General features: G+C 45.9%; 1 long non-coding RNA gene across 1 annotated transcript in view; it reads left to right on the top strand.

The window, feature by feature from the left end:
• The first annotated feature begins 1,440 nt into the window (after positions 1-1,440).
• Positions 1,441-16,337, top strand: part of LOC133515080 (uncharacterized) — a 57,857-nt gene continuing 42,960 nt past the window's right edge. The window contains exon 1 of the long non-coding RNA XR_009798951.1: positions 1,441-2,681. This is a non-coding gene — a long non-coding RNA (uncharacterized LOC133515080). The remainder of the gene's footprint in view (positions 2,682-16,337) is intronic.

The raw sequence follows: 16,337 nt of genomic DNA, 5'->3' as shown, positions 1-16,337 counted from the left end.
TCGACATGACAACAGATCGCAGCATGACATAAGAGCATCTCACATCCGTGAATGTACCTTTGTAGGTACTGCTGCTTTGGTTAGCAACAGGCGGCCAATCAGCGGTTCACTCGCTTCTGAATTTGAAAGATAGCATCCGCAGTCCCGACAACAAGCAAACGTGGCCGAGCCCGATTGTTAAGTCAACTCCGAAAGACTCCAGTCCTTGTTTTTTTTTGGCTCTCAAGGAAGCTCGGATCCCGGGACTGGCTCGACACGAAAGTGAAGTAACCAAAGACAAGAGATTCATTCATCCATTCACACGAAGGTGATTTAATACGGCAACATCACCCGTGTGTGTTGCGCACCGCCGCCAATGATCATCGTGACTCACTCGCGGCGCTCGCACGCGAGCCGCCTCCGTGCCGACACCCGATGACTGACAATCCGGTCGGCTGCCGCCGTTGATGACATCATGACACACTTGGCTGTTAACGCTGATATTAATGCGACTTTGATTGTGACGGATAGACTTTGTTCAAATTAAAATCATCTGTTAGGCTTATGGTGAAATTGATGTATCCGAAATATTTTGTAAACATAAAGATGAGAGGGCGGCACGGTGACTCAGTTGCTAAAGCGTTGGCCTCACAGTTCTGAGGTCCCGGGCTCGATCCCGGACCCGCCTCTGTGGAGTTTGCATGTTCTCCCCGTGCCTGCGTGGGTTTCCTCCGGGTGGGCGCTCCGGTTTCTTCCCACATCCCAAAAAACATGCAACATTGATTGGACACGCTAAATTGCCCATAGGTGTGATTGTGAGTGTGACTGGTGTCTTTCTCCATGTGGCCTGCGATTGGCTGGCAACCAGTTCAGGGCGTGCCCTGCCTCCTGCCCGTTGAGAGCTGGGATAGGCTGCAGCACTCCCCGTGACCCTCGTGAGGATAAGCAGCAAAGAAAATGGATGGATGGGTGGATGGACAACTCCAACTGTTTCGAGTGTTGGCCTCGCAGTTCTGAGGACCGGGGTTCAAATCCCGGCCCCACCTGTGCGGCGTATACGTGTTCTCCCCATGCCTGCCTGGCTTTTCTCCGGGTGGGCGCTCCAGTTTCCTCCCACATCCCAAAAACACGCGACATTGATTGGACACTCTAAATTGCCCGTAGGTGTGATTGTGAGTGTGACTGGTGTCTGTCTCCATTTGCCCTGTGATTGGCTGGAAACCAGTTCAGGGTCTGCCCTGCCTCCTGCCCGTTGAGAGCTGGGATAGGCTGCAGCACTCCCCGTGACCCTCGTGAGGATAAGCAGCAAAGAAAATGGATGGATGGATGGATGGACAACTCCAACTGTTTCGAGTGTTGGCCTCGCAGTTCTGAGGACCGGGGTTCAAATCCCGGCCCCACCTGTGCGGCGTATACGTGTTCTCCCCATGCCTGCGTGGCTTTTCTCCGGGTGGGCGCTCCGGTTTCCTCCCACATCCCAAAAACACGCGACATTGATTGGACACTCTAAATTGCCCGTAGGTGTGATTGTGAGTGTGACTGGTGTCTGTCTCCATTTGCCCTGTGATTGGCTGGAAACCAGTTCAGGGTGTGCCCTGCCTCCTGCCCGATGAGAGCTGGGATAGGCTGCAGCACTCCACGTGACCCCCGTGAGGATAAGCGGCAAGGAAAATGGATGGATGGACGGATGAGATAGATTTTGAATAATATACAACTCCAAGTGGTTAGAGTGTCGGCCTCGCGGTTCTGGGTTCAAATCCCGGCCCCACCTGCGTGTACGTGTTCTCCCCGTGCCTCCATGGCTTTTCTCCGGGCACTCGGGTTTTCTCCCACATCCCAAAAACATGCATTCATTGGAGACTTTTAATTGATTGTGAGTGTGCCCTCCGATTGGCTGGCACCCACTTCTTGGGGTACCCCGCCTCCTGCCCACCCGATGACAGCTGCGATTGGCTCAGAAAACGGATGGGCGGACGATGAGTTGAAAGCGTTGCTGTTCAAACGCGTGCCGGGTCCCATTTTGGAGCGAAACTCCAAGTCCCAGGGTGCCTTGCGCGTGACATCACGAGCAAGGCAGCACGTGCTGGCCGCAGAGTCGCTACTATGGCTCAGTGTGACTTCGACGCCGGACTCGAGCGGTGCGTGCGAGGAGGCTCGCTGCTGCTGGACGTCGCGCATCGCCGCGCCGGATGCGTCCTGCTTATTTCTCTCTTTGATCGTCATTTCGTCGCTGGATTTTCACGCCCCACTCGCCCGTTTTTTTTTTGACGGATTTAGCGAGGATGTTTTTGAGGATGAGTGGAGAAGTCTAAACGCTTGTTCGCCGGGTTTCTTCTTGTCCCCCCCCCCCCAAAAAAAAAAGAAAAAAAAAAGAAAATGCATTTCATAGTAATATACAAGAACACGGATAAATATGGATCGATGTTATGGATAAAACAGCCTCATCGTTAATTGTGGAATATTCACACTTTTTTTCTAATGGAATGTGACTTCCCTCAAGTCCGGCTGCTGGACATGTGGGACAGACGACTCTCACGGGATAACATGATCATTTTTTTAAAAAAATTGATATTCCCGTGGATGGGGCTGATTCAAAAAGACGACAAGGATTGGAATATCTTGTCATACTTTGGAATATTTGCAGTATTTACGGAGGCGCCGAGCTGCTGGAAGACCTCGTGGAGCATCACCTGATCAAGCAGGTATGTGGGATTTGAACTCAAACGTGGGTGATGAAGAAATAGTCATGAAAATCACAGGGAGGGGGGGGGCATAAGAATATTAGATATGTTGTCAAAGATTGGACCTCATGACTGTTTATCTTAATAAATCGTGACATTTCAGTTGCTTATATATTGGAATGTGTCACAGTGTAAAAATGGCAAAATACCACTATAATGTTATATTGTCACGATGGGAAATTTGGAGAAAAATCACTACTTGTAGGGATAGGGTTTGAGAAAATGTTCCTATAAAAAAACAGGGCCAAGACTGGCTGCCGTCACTTTTATTGATTGTCATACATTTCTTTATTGTCATAGCCCGAATCCAAATGTATATATGATATTATTAAGGTAGGACATGAGGTATTTTTTTGGTATCTTTTGAGTTTGTTTGTTAGGACAGTTTAATTGCTCCGACCCTTCGTCAAAAGGGGGGGGGTGGTGGGGGTGGGCGGTGGAGGTGTTTCCCGTTATGGGTAAAAACGAAGTTGGGGGGGGCAATCTGTACATTTTCAGAAGCAAAACTGGTCTCGGCTTTTGCCAATTTTACAATTCAGTAGCTATCTTTCATTAGCATGTATTTGCTGAAAATATCAATATTTTGAAGTTTTAATTTGATAGAAATAAGGTGCTTACGTCTTATACTAGCATGAAACGCGGTTGCGTCCACGGCAACCTGAATCGAACCTGCCCGGGTGAATTTAGTCACGCGTGACGTGCTCGCACCCCGGTTGGTCTTAAGACCCCATAAATTGCTCTGCGTCGGTGGCGTAACCTTGTGCACCTGCTCCCACCCCCGCCGCCGTCGCTCCAGGTAAGCCTCATCGGATCGCACCCCGATTGGCAAATTTACGGACGAGACCCTACGCAAGCGAGAAACTGAGACGTCTATCGTCAGGGGTGGAGGGACAGAGCACCCCTTCTATGTCGGTAATACACCAAACGAGACCCCGCCCCCCTCCGAAGCCCCCTTTTCTCCACTGAAGAGGGACCCTCCGGCCAGTGCCAAGTGACTCTCATGGCCGTGCATTGACGCTGGGACACTTGCCCCTCACAAAAGGAGCTGAAGTGTCAAATAAACTCGGTCAGAGCGCCGCTCGCCCCGCCGCCGCCGCCGCCCCCCCCAACCACGGCCAAGACACACAAGAATTCCTTTATCTGGCCCGCCCCCCCACCCGGGCGGCGGACAAAGACGGACTTTGTGTCGGCGAGCGGGGCCTCGACTGAACGCTGGTTCTTCGTGTCGTCTTCCTCCTGTTTTTCGGGGTGGGGGGTTGTTGCGTGCGAGTGGCGGAGAAGGCGCATGGTTGCAGTCGTGACCCTTGGTCGACCCCGCCCCCGTGTGTCATGTCAGCACCAGAATAAATAAATATATAGATAAAACTCGTACTGTACTAACTTCTCGATTAATCGGTTCTGTCATTACAGTACAATACTGATACTTTAAATTAACGGCAGTGACAAAATTTGAGGTTTCGCTAGTCGGATGACGCCGTAGCCGATCATCAACCGATGCTAACGCAGTGCTAATGTCGTAATCGCGGTAAATGTTTGCGGACTCTAAATTTTAAGCAGTCAAATGATCAATAGATTAGCTTAAGGCTAATTTAGCATATTTACGCGCGACCTTGAAACACCACCGGCCGTCGGAGCCGAGCACTGTCAGATATCGAATATCGAAATTAATATATATTTGGATTCGAAAGACGAGGGAAAAAAAATATATCCGTTGCACTTTGGGTGCAAATGACAAACTAGATAGCGATGATAGCTAAAAGAAAACGTTTTTTTTTGGTTTAGCAGTCACTTTGCTCTTCTCTGAAAAGAAACGTCCGGTGAACCGCTTATGATGATGATAAAGTTATGAGAATTCTTTTTGAATAGGCTTTAATTTCTCGTTTTCCCAACATAGAGGTGGTTGATTGTGTCATTGATAAATTTGGGTATTAGCTTCCTCTGTGACTTCCCATTACTTTTTACACTTGTACCAGATGGCCGACGTTATCGTAGGAAACTGAAGTCCGCTAATGGACACTAAACACTCGTCAAAGTGAGCACGGACTTGTTTTTTTTTAGGTGGGGGTCGCAGGTTTTCCTGACGTCTCAGGGCTGTCGTCGCTAACGATTTTACGTTCTCGCGCAAACGTCAAGCGCGCTGTCACGTGATTGGTTCCGGGCCAACCGCAGCAGAGAACCATTTCCGCACGGGGGGGTTTGACTCGTTTAACAAGCGTCCGTTTTTTTTCTTCTTCTTTCTCCGCGGCTAATTTCCCTCTCCCCAGGAATTTTCTTTTCTTCCCACCACGGGCGAAACGTTTCAGCATGTTTTCCCGCGTGGAACTGTCGAGGGTTCTCACGCTCAGGCTCCTCGTGGGGATGCCTTTCAAAGGTTTTCTTGGCACGGATTTCTGAAGTGGTCGCCGCCCTTCGGTAGCGTCTGAATTTCATTCGCGGAACTGAAACGCCAAAGGTCGCAACGACGAGGGCAACATCAGAGGTTGATCTCATTGTAAATTTGCAATCTTAAGACATACTTCTTCTTTTGTCTTCTAGCTTCGGTGCCTTGCGGCACGTTACGACTAACCCCCTTCGTAATCAACACAATCCATAGAATTCTGACCAATCAATGAACTAGTCGAACATTTTTTTTTGTTATTTCTATCAGTTCTTGAGTCTTTGCATTCCCGCAGTCGGAATGGCCGTCGGGTGGCCTTTCGCATGCCGCTAATGGCAAACGCGCTAAAAGGTAAACGAGTCACGTTGCTGCGGTCGTGCTGGTTCGTGGTGTGTTTAGGAGCTCGGGTCCAGCGCTGATTTCTCAGGTCTGGAATCAGACTCAAAGAGCTGGACTGCAGCAGCAGGTGAAAAGCTCAACGTGACCTGATGGCGAACTCCCGTGTCTGGGTGTCATGACCTCACTGTTTATCCCGACTGGAGGGGGGGAGCAGGAGGAACTTGTACTGCACATGACTGACACCTAATTTTTTGTTTTGTCTTTGGGGGAAAGCAGCCCCATCCCTCAGCATTGCTGTCAGGTGACCTTTCCGTTCGGGGATTCATGACAAATGATCCTCAGCGTAAATTGCATCGTCAGTCTTGGTGCGTATCTCGTGTCAGAACGGGACGACTGTCATTTATTAGTGCGGCACAAACAATGGGGAGCTTGTCTCTGTGGGCGGCGGGGGGCTCAGGGGGGGGGGGGTTGACAGAGCTCGTTGGTGGTGGTGGTAGGGGGGGTTTGGTCTGAGATTGGGCAGCAGCCTCTGACCAAGAACAAGCCCCCGTCTGATGGAGAGAACCGCTGACCCTTCCTGAGTAAAATGGTACCTTTGTTTTCCGAGGTGTATGTTTATGCGTGTGTGTGGGAGAAGCAGTGAGCTTTTTTTTTTGAAAAGCTGTGGAAATATTTTGGATATTTTTTTTTTTTTTTTTTTGCACCTGTCTGGGAAATAAATGCTTGACAAAAGGGTTTCAAAGAGGTTGGACGTTTTACTGTAAGATCTCGGCGGACAACATCTCCGGTATTGGTGGACTAGAACGGAAAGCGTCCCGAAGAAGTCTGAATGTTTTCGGTAGGGCAGTTTTTAGATATCCAGTGTAGGACTTTGGGCGGCGTATTCGATTCATTTGTCCACATTTGTACTGTATGTTGTTCCGTCTGAAGACTTCTGTCCTCTTTCTGTGGTTTTGTCCAAATTGTTCTTACTAGAAGCTCGCAGGTGGCTATCTAACGGTGCACGACCTCCGAAAACCACGGTGGCGGTGTTGAGATTACTTAGGTTCGGAAATGATGTTAGGGTTAGAATCAGGGTCAAAGTTAGGGGTTATGGTTCGGGGTAGGGCTTGGGGTGACATTAGGGAAGAGCTATTAGGGATAAGGTTAGGTGTTAAGGGTTAGAGTATAGGGGTCAGGTTCATTTTGGGGAATTGGTGTAAGGTAAAGATTGGGAACAGGAATTGGGATACAATATGTTTAAGGTTAGGATTCAGGTCTTGGAAGGTGTTGAGGTGACTGTTAGGTGTTAGGGGTAGGGAAGGGGGGTCAGGTTCATTTTAGGGAATTGCTGTAAGGTAAAGGTTGGGAACAGGAATTGGGATACAGTATGTTTAAGGTTAGGATTCTGGTTCTGGAAGGTGTTGAGGTGACTGTTAGGCGTTAGGTGTAGGGTTAGGAGATGGGATTTAGGGTTAATAAGAGGTCTTGATAGTGAGGGCTCAGGGTTCAGGGTTTAACATTCAAATAAGAATTCAGGTTAGGGAACAGGTTCTCAGGATAAATTTGGGCTTAGAGTTGTGGTTTTGGTTAAGGGTAAGGAGCTTCTAACTGCCTCTGCATTCTGGTGTTTGTTTGGAGCATCCATCTGACCTCAGCTATGCCCGATTGGGTGTCTTGGGATGCGGTGTGGTTCTTTGTGAGGGATGGATTCATAGGAGAACCAGGAAACGAAGGGGAACAGTTCAGGATTCAGGTTTGAGTTATGGTTTGAACAAGTCTGGACCTTGACACGCATTTGACTGACTTGCTTTTTTTTTGATGGTTTGCTTTTTGCGTAGCTCACAGATGTCTGCGGTGGACGCTCTGTTGTGTTCCCAATCTTGGCTTTGGCACCAAAAGACTGAATGGTGAAAGTGTATGAATCCAAATTCATGAAACATTTGAAGGAAAATCCATTTTTTCAAGATCTTCGTTGTGTCTCTCTCCCCCCCCCCGCACGTCGCAACCTTTTTCACAATCAGATTGAGCTGATGAGGTAATATTGTCGATTTGTACGTGAAACCTTTTGAAGTAAACGTCCCAAATGTACTCGAGGCTTGTCGTAAGCGTGCCTGAAATCGCCCTCATTCTTTGCTCCATCTGCTACGTTGAGACGCTCACCTGGGCAACTTTATTGCCATCTACTGGCCTGCCATGCACATTGCAATTCTTTGAACATATTGTCTAAATGTGAAACTTTTTGAGTAAATTTTTTTTTTTATATACGAGGTTACGCTTGTATGCATACCTTAAAATATTACTTGTTCCTCCCTACATATTCCTACTTCATTTGCTCCACTGGTGTCGTGCCATGCGCCTGCGTTCTGATTAATTAGACATTGCCGTCTACTGGCTCGGCACACACATTACTACCTTTTCCTGATTATCAGTAATTTCAAAACCTTTTCCATAATTGATGTGACGGATAAACTGTAGAACTCAATTGAAAAAATAAAATGAAACAAAAGTGAGCTGAGATGATGTGGTTGCACAACTGTGCACACCCTCTTATAACAGGGAACGTGGCTATGTTCATAACTATCCAATCACATTAACGGTCTTAATAAATTGAAATAAGAATAAAACACATTTCTGGCGGGTGGTGGTTGGCAAGAAGCAGACGCTGCACAGTTTTCTTGACAAAGTTTCTGGCCTCACTTTTACAAATTCTTGCCCTTGTCTCCGTCCGTCCGTCTTTGGCCAATCCTGGTGAGACAAAATGACCATAAAGTTATCTCGCACGGCAGGCCGCTGTCAACAGGCACATCCTTGCATTACTGTCCAAAGCTTCAAAATGAAATGAAATTAAAATTATTTTCCGCTTTGGTGTAAATCACACTTTCAGTGATGTACAGTACTTGAAAAGAGTTTCACCATTTTGGACGCCTGGGCCTTTTCTCTTTTTATAGTAGGGATCTGCTGCCCTCTAGTGGAAAATATACACATCACAACTCGGAGTTTTTTTCCCCTATGTGTAGTTCCTCCCGTGGCCACTCGAGGACTGTGGCGCTAATATCAAACCTCAGTCGAGAAGTCAGTTTGAATCAGTTGTTATACTTATGATGATGGAAAATTCTGTAAAAATGAGAAATATTCCCCCCCAAAAAAATCAATGTTAAAATAATAAGGCTTGCTCATAGTTTGATTAGTTTCAAGATATTTATTTTCCGTTAAAACAACATACAGTATCATTCAGAAAATAAAATATTAAAATTCTTTCTGTCAATTAATTCATATTAGAAGTATTAGTTCACTATTCTCTCAAAATGTTTGTAATACAATAAATAATAATAATAAATAATCATCATGATAAATAAAATTCAAAGTAGATACAATATATGGGAATAAATATTGAAAATATTACCATTAAATTAATATTGAACATGAGTTCACAACAGATACACACAATTACAATTTAGTTTTGGATATACTTTTGGTATCATTAAAAAGATAAAATAAAAATGTTACAATAAATAATATGTTAATATTAACGTTGACTTATGAAATAAAATATAGGTTTACTGTATCTAAATAAGGAAAAATTATCTCATGGGTTATGGATTGACTGTTGAGCCCAATTCAAATGGATGATGCAGCAGTTTCGATGTTGACCGCTAGATGGCAGCGTGGTGACGCCATCGTGCAGCCGAGCGGGGGTTGTGCCTTATTCATGCATTATGATCTCTCTTTTTTTTTTGTTTTTTGTTTTTTGCCCGCCTCATCGCAAGTCATCCTGCTTTTGAAGATCAATGTCGCTCTCCGAAACCGATAATCGCGCGAAACTGACGACTCGCAGCCATAAAGCGAGCCAGCGTGCCGCTTCCTTTGCCGGAATTTGGCAGGCATAAAAGTCACGTGCTCAGGTGGGGCCCATTTTGATTGGTTGACAATGTTTAATGTCCTGGTTCCCACAGGTACAGTGTGTTGAAAAACACCGACCTGCTTTCTTCTTTCTTTCTTATTTTCTTTCTACATTATTTGCACACTACCCGCACGTGACCGTATCTGCAATAAATGGCACAGGTTCCTTCATCTCCACTCTTGATTTTCAGGGGCAGTCAAGAAAATACATAAATAAATACATAAAATACAATCAAACATGAACTGAAAAGCTGCCAATGCAGGATGGTTGAACTTTCCTTTTTGTGTTTTCTCACTTTCATGAAAACTTTTGAATACGATTGATTTTCAACCAGGCCGGCACGGTGCATCAACTGGTCAAGCGTCGGCCTCACGGTTCTGAGGACCCAGGTTCGATCCCGGCCCCGCCTGTGCCGAGTTTGCATGTTCCCCCCTGTGCCTGCGTGGGTTTCCTCCGGGCGGGCACTCCGGTTTCCTCCCACATCCCAAAAACATGAATCGGACACTCTAAATTGCCCCTAGGTGTGATTGTGCATGCGGCTGTTTGTCTCAATGTGCCCTGCGGTTGGCTGGCGATCAGTTCAGGGTGTACCCCGAATCCTGCCTGTTGACAGCTGGGATAGGCTGCAGAGCTCCCCGCGACCCTTGTGAGGATCAGCGGGAAAGAAAATGGATGGATGGATGGATGATTTTCAACCTCAACAAAATAGCAGTGCTAGCAGTTATTTAAGTAGCTTTAGCGCTGTAAACAAGGCCAAGGTAGTAGTACTGTAGCTTGACTCATTAGAAGGAAAGTGCCGCTGTCACGATACATTTTTCAGTTTCGGGTTTGATTTTTGCGCAAGACATAACGGTGAATTCACTTTCATGTGGACGCATTTTCATTTCAAGAAGTTTTTTCCCACGTTTTTTGCCTTGTTTAGGCAGACTGCTAATGTTCAAACTGCATAGTCGTTTAGAATAATACATACAAGCTATAAGTTTCAGAAATAAAGCCTTGTCCCGTTTTGGATTAATATTTAGACCTGCTGTGTTGCTGTATTTAAATGTTGGTACACACACGTACGCACACACACACACACACAATTGCATGCAGAGTTTCTTCTTGTCCGACACGCCTTTTCTCATCGAAACCCAAATCCAGTTTGTCTTATCAAAACTGTCCGAGTCTTTTCTCTTTGTGTACTTGTGTACAGTAAACATATGCTGTATGTATATATATATATATTTTTTTCCTCCCTTTTTATTCTGGAGTACAAGAAGTATGTCGAATTTGGACAAGCCACAACACAGCAGGCGGTTGCGACACAGCCGCTGGATTCTACGGAGGAAGGAAAAAAAAAATGCGAATAATTGTCGGGCCCGGCCTGTTGCGGACCCCCGATCGAAACGCTTCAGTAGCAGGGGTCCACGGCCCTTACAGAAAACTGGACCAGATGTGCCCGAGCTGGTCTTACTGCAAGGCTTTATGGCTCCCAGTTATCGCAAGAAAAAAAAGAAACGTTTTGTTTAAGTTGCACACGTGTGGGAGCGGATGACAAGAGTTTGTGTGCAGGGTTGCACTGCGACGGAGTTGTGAATGCGTCGCTCTCTTCTACCACCGATGCGGTTTTAAGCTTTCAAAATAATAACATTTTTGTTCTGTGTTTCGAAATGGAGACTTGAGAGTTCCAACCAGTGCGGATGCATTCTCAAGCTGCACGTTGCTGTTTTTTTATTTTATTTCTTGCTTTTAATGTTTTTACCATTTTTGGGGAGTATTTTTGCATTTGTTGTAAGGTTTATTTTTATTTGTAATACATTCATTGAACTTTTGTGGTTTTCCATATTGATTTTGTGTAGATTTTTTTCATTTTATTTTTTTACAAAACGGTCTCTCTCTCTCTCTCTCTCTCTCTCTCTCTCTCTCTCTCTCTATATATATATATATATATATATATATATTAATTAATATATATACATTAATATTAACAGTTTATTAAAATAAATATGGTTTACTGTACTTTATAACCCTTGTGAGGATGTGTGGGTCAGAAAATTTTACATCGTGTACAGTATTTTTATGTATTTTATTTTTCTTATATTGTACAAAGTTTATAAAATATATGTATTTTTAGTTTACATTATTTCATTACTTTTAAAAAATATTTTTCCCTTGTATTATTATATTTATTAATATTTCAGAATTTTTTTTTAGAGCCCTCCATGATAACGATTAGTGCGGATATGTATGCATAAATATAACATCAGTATGTTGTTACTCTAATAGGAAACTTGCCTGGGTCAGATTTGAATTTTTGGGGAAAATGATCAAATTAAAAATAAAAACAACAACAAATGTAGCAACCAGGAGTCCATTGTCCTGGATTCAACCTTGACAAAGACCCGGATGACTGCGAATCTTTTCAGACATGAAGATTAAACACAATTTTTAGCGAACACAGTGCTATTTTCGATGGTTATTGATTTAAAATGGAATTATTAAATAAAAATAAAATAATTAAATACAATGAAGTGAATAAGTGAATCCGCAGGTGCCAAGGTATGGGTTCACAAGGGTCCGCTGCGCAACACGGATTTTGTGGAACGTTTATCCTTCCCCGGTAAATTTATCTTGGAGGCTGTTTGCGTGCAGTTGCGTGCTGCTGTTTTGGTTAGCCACTGACTTTGAACCAACGCCACTATTTTTAAGTGAAGGCTATTTGAGGGCGAAATACACAATTGAAGCGCTCCAAAAATTCCGAGGCACGTGATGGGCTAACGCTAAGGCTAACCCCTAGTGGTCCTGAACCTCACTGGTCAGACGGACTGCCGCGCTGTAGTCCGGACCACCCAGTATGCTCGGGGCGGCCCGCTTTTTGCCCGTTTTTTTTTTTTTTTTTGGAGCCAGGCGAAAAAGGAAAATGTGAGTGAGGTGTTTTGGGACCCGCTCGCCGGCTGCCGGCAAACTTCCGCGCCGCTAGCTGCCGGTTTATCGACTTCGACAAGGGGTGGGCGCCGGCCAGCTTCCCTTATCCGCCCTCGGGGTCTCCTCGTCCTTGACTGGCGACACGGCGGCGATATTAACAGTCCTCGCTTTTTTATTTTGCATTCTGCAATGATTCACGTCGAAACGTGTCTCGCAAAAGAGTTCTTTAATCATCTCGAGGACGGGTTTAAATAAGTAACGTAAACATTATCCTTTGGCTAAACTTCATTTCCCCCAATTTTTTTTCTTTTTAATTCTGTTGATTTTCATTATTGCGTCCTACTGTATTTTTAGTCCCAGCTTCCTTTTTCCTTTCCCTGGGCTCTTCCCGTCGTCGTAGCCGAGTGGGAAGGAGCGTCCGTTTTGAAGCGTAAACAGGCATTAGAAGGCAGCGTGGTCTTCATTAGCTCGAGCCGCTCGCATTGCGCCTATTGCGATTGTGCAATGTTTATACTTGTGTGCGTGCGTGTGTGACTACGTGAACGCCGTGTCAGGCCACCAAGCTAATCACCTCCCCCTTAGCTTTTATTGCCGTGCTTGAGGTCGTGAGGTTTCTACAGTGATACCAGCAAAGTATCGCCAGGTATGGACGTAATGAGAAAACCAAGCGCGATATCGTTCTTCTTCATTTCCGCTGGGCTTGTCCCGTTAGGGGTCGCCACAGCGTGTCATCTTTTTCCATCTCAGCCCATCTCGTGCATCTTCCACCGTTCTCATGTCCTCTGTCAACCTTTTCTTTGGTCTTCCTCTCCCTCTTTTGCCGAGCAACTCCATCCTCGTCACCCTCCTACCGATCTACTCCCTCTCTCGCCTCTGGACATGTCCAAAAGCATCGAAGTCTGCTCTCTCTCTCACCTCGTCTCCAAAACATCCAACTTTGGCTGTCCCTCTAATCAGCTCATTTCTAATCCATTCCAAGCGAGAACCTCGACATCTTCATTTCTGCCACCTCCAGTTCTGCTTCCTGTCCACCGTCTCTAATCCGTCCATCATGGCCGACCTCACCACTGTTTTATAAACTTCGCCCTTCATCCTAGCGGAGAACCTTCTGTCACATAGAACACCAGACCCCTCCAGCCAACTGTTCCACCCCTTTCTTCACTTCCTTACCGCACTCTCCGTTGCTCGAGATTGTTGACCCCAAGTATTTGAAGTCATCCACCCTCGCCATCTCTTCTCCTTGGAGCTTCACTCCTCCTCCTCCGCCACTCACATTTATGCACATATTCTGTGCTCAAGAAACGCGGCGGAATCGCTTGAGTCGTGATGCGCTAAAAATATCGTGTTTCGCGACACACATATCCTTCTTTTTTGATACGAGGCGATTTAAAATGAACTCCAATCTTTTCATAACAGAAGAAGCGTGGCGTACTTTTGAAATTTGTGTTCAGAATCCGACAAGTGTATTTGTCGTTGAAGATTGCTTCGCTGTAGTGCGTATTAGCTTGGAAGCTCGGTTATTGATTTGGTATCAATTAATGTTAAGAAGCGTAGAGGTGATGTCGGCCAACAACCGGTTCGTGGAAACATTACTCTCTGCTCACTTGAAAAATATTTCAAACCATTGCAACGGAACCTTGATTTTGAAACAAGGGATTAACGTAGCTCCGATATCAAGCGTGGGCGGCGCGTAGCCTCCCGCGACAGTTATGCAAGTGAACCCGTTTCCGGCAATGGTTGTACAGTAACGCGAGGACATTTGGCGCCGTCACAAAGGAGCTCCAAAGGCCATAAAAACACCTTACGACGTCTGGCTTTCTGCAGCGTGTGGTCATCAAGCCGTAAAAGCGCGATTGTAAAAAAATAAATACATCGAGATAGAACCGATACGGCCGAGGAGAACGCGCCAAAGATGAAAGCTTACACTTTCATACGTTTTCTTTCTCTCGTCGCGGTAAACAGACGGTGGTAATTCTTTGGATTCTCACCCCCCCCCCCCCGCTCGACTTTTGCCAGCTCCGTCGGGCGAGTTTTCAGCACTTTTGAACGTCACCGCGACTTCAATAAACTTCTGCAAATGTTGGTGGTGGTGGGGGGAGGGGGGGGGGGAGTTTTCCTTGACGGTTTGCACATTGGACCGGAGCGCAGATAAGAACGGTGCAGCGTGTGGACGTTGTCCACTTCTGCACCATAAGAACATGGTGGAATAAAACTGGATCACCACGATTGCCTCTCGTCTGTCTGTCCTCTGCCTATCTAGCTTGCTCTAATTGTGTCCTAGACCCAGACATAAATAAACGGGGTCTCAACCAGACCCAAGCCGTGTTTATGTTCAGACCAGCGCGTTGGAGGTGCCGCTGGAGTCTGGGGGTGGGCTCTCGCTCGTAATCTGGACCTCTGAGCCGTCTAAGTCTATCCGGCCTCAGGTGGAATCAAGATGTGTGCCGCTTCGCGCCAGCGACGTGCGCCTAATGAACCGCTGCCAGCTTCGAAAACGGACACAGCGTCTGGCTCGGTGTCATGGCTCAATGTTATTTGAAATAGTTCGAGTCCAACAATGTCCCACGCGCTTTCTACCCGTGGAGCGGTACACGCGGCTGACTTTTGTGCTCAGCGACAGCGAGTATGAACGTCAGGGTGGCGGCAGCAGCGATAGGCGGCCTCGGCGTAAGACAGGTCTGACCTTCTTTTTTTTTTTTTTATGATGCAGTCATTCTGCTGCTGTCCATATCTGATCATAAACTACAAACGAGCGCAGCATATCTAAAAGCTCTTTTTCTGAAGAATCTCCCACCGTATTTAACAGATAAGGACGGAGACCGCCAAACAGGAAGCCGAGGCCCTGCGTTGATCTTTTTGCAAGAGGAGGTCTTCGTTCCACGAAAATACTTCTTCCCCCCCCCTTTATGCTATTTACAAAAAAATCCCTCCTCGTGCTGTTTGTTTGACTTGTAGCTGATTATTCAAACAGAGCGGCAAAAAGCCAGGTCAGGCCTGATTTCTGGTAAACAATTGGATCAATTGAACGCCACCCGTTTTCCACTTCCCGTTCGCCCGCGAGATGCGCGGAAGCTCGGCCGTCAGACGTGCCGGGTCACGTTTTCCCGCGTCCCGGAGCCCCGGGTTTTGACGCGTCATCATGTAGGTGGGGAAGATTTTCGCGGTATTCCCTCAAGTAGACATCTGCTTTGCAAATGTGGATGCGGTGTGAGTCTCGTACGTGTTTTGGAGCCGGTTCCAAATTGCGTTGAGAAATCGGCCCGTGATGAGATCGATCGAATGCGAGAGCTGCGTCAGAAATTGTGCAACCTCGTCAGCGAAGTATTACCATATTTCCCCGAAGCGTGACCTGCGCTCTGATCCACGGCGTTCCCCAATTAAACACCACGTCTTATGTATAGTTGATAATTGCAACCACTCCTGCACAGGATACCTCAGGCGTCAACGTAAGCCGCGAACGATCGTGTAAGGTTACGCGTCGGTTACGCAATAGCAAAAAACGAATGAGCGCTAGCGATGAAAATTTGTGTAGACAGTAGACATACGGAAATGAATCATTTTATAGATCTTCATAGAAATTTACTGCTGGCTTTCGCCAGACGACTCACAAATGGTTATTAACAGGTTAATGTCGTGTTGTTTCATAACACTCGAGATCGCGCGGCCCGTATTGCGAGACTTCTCGATTATCAAACGAACATGGCAGCTCCCAGTAACAGGGCGCAGTTTCATAATGTTGTACGCGGGGAAACTGTTACTGTTAAAACGTTTCAATCGCGGGACTTTCACGAAGATTTTGTGCATGAGACAGATAATGAAGGGGGTCGATTGAAACTACTTCAGTGTAAAATATGTTCCAATCATGTTGCCGAAATATGAAAAGAAGTCAAAATGACAGGATTGTCTGGTCAGGTATGTGAATCTGATTCCAAGCATGACATCGCCATTTTTTTTGTTTAATTTTATCAACTGTCAAATAAAATGTGAAATTAAAAGGGCTCGTTGTTATATCATTTTTAATGACATTGATTTTAATTAGCTGGAATTTATTCAAGAATCAATAATAATTGCTGTCTGACTGAAAGCCCAATGTATGTTCACTGAATATTTC

This window comes from Syngnathoides biaculeatus, chromosome 16 (assembly GCF_019802595.1).
Source record: "Syngnathoides biaculeatus isolate LvHL_M chromosome 16, ASM1980259v1, whole genome shotgun sequence".
Taxonomy (NCBI): domain Eukaryota; kingdom Metazoa; phylum Chordata; class Actinopteri; order Syngnathiformes; family Syngnathidae; genus Syngnathoides; species Syngnathoides biaculeatus.
This window is presented reverse-complemented; position numbering and strand designations above follow the sequence as displayed.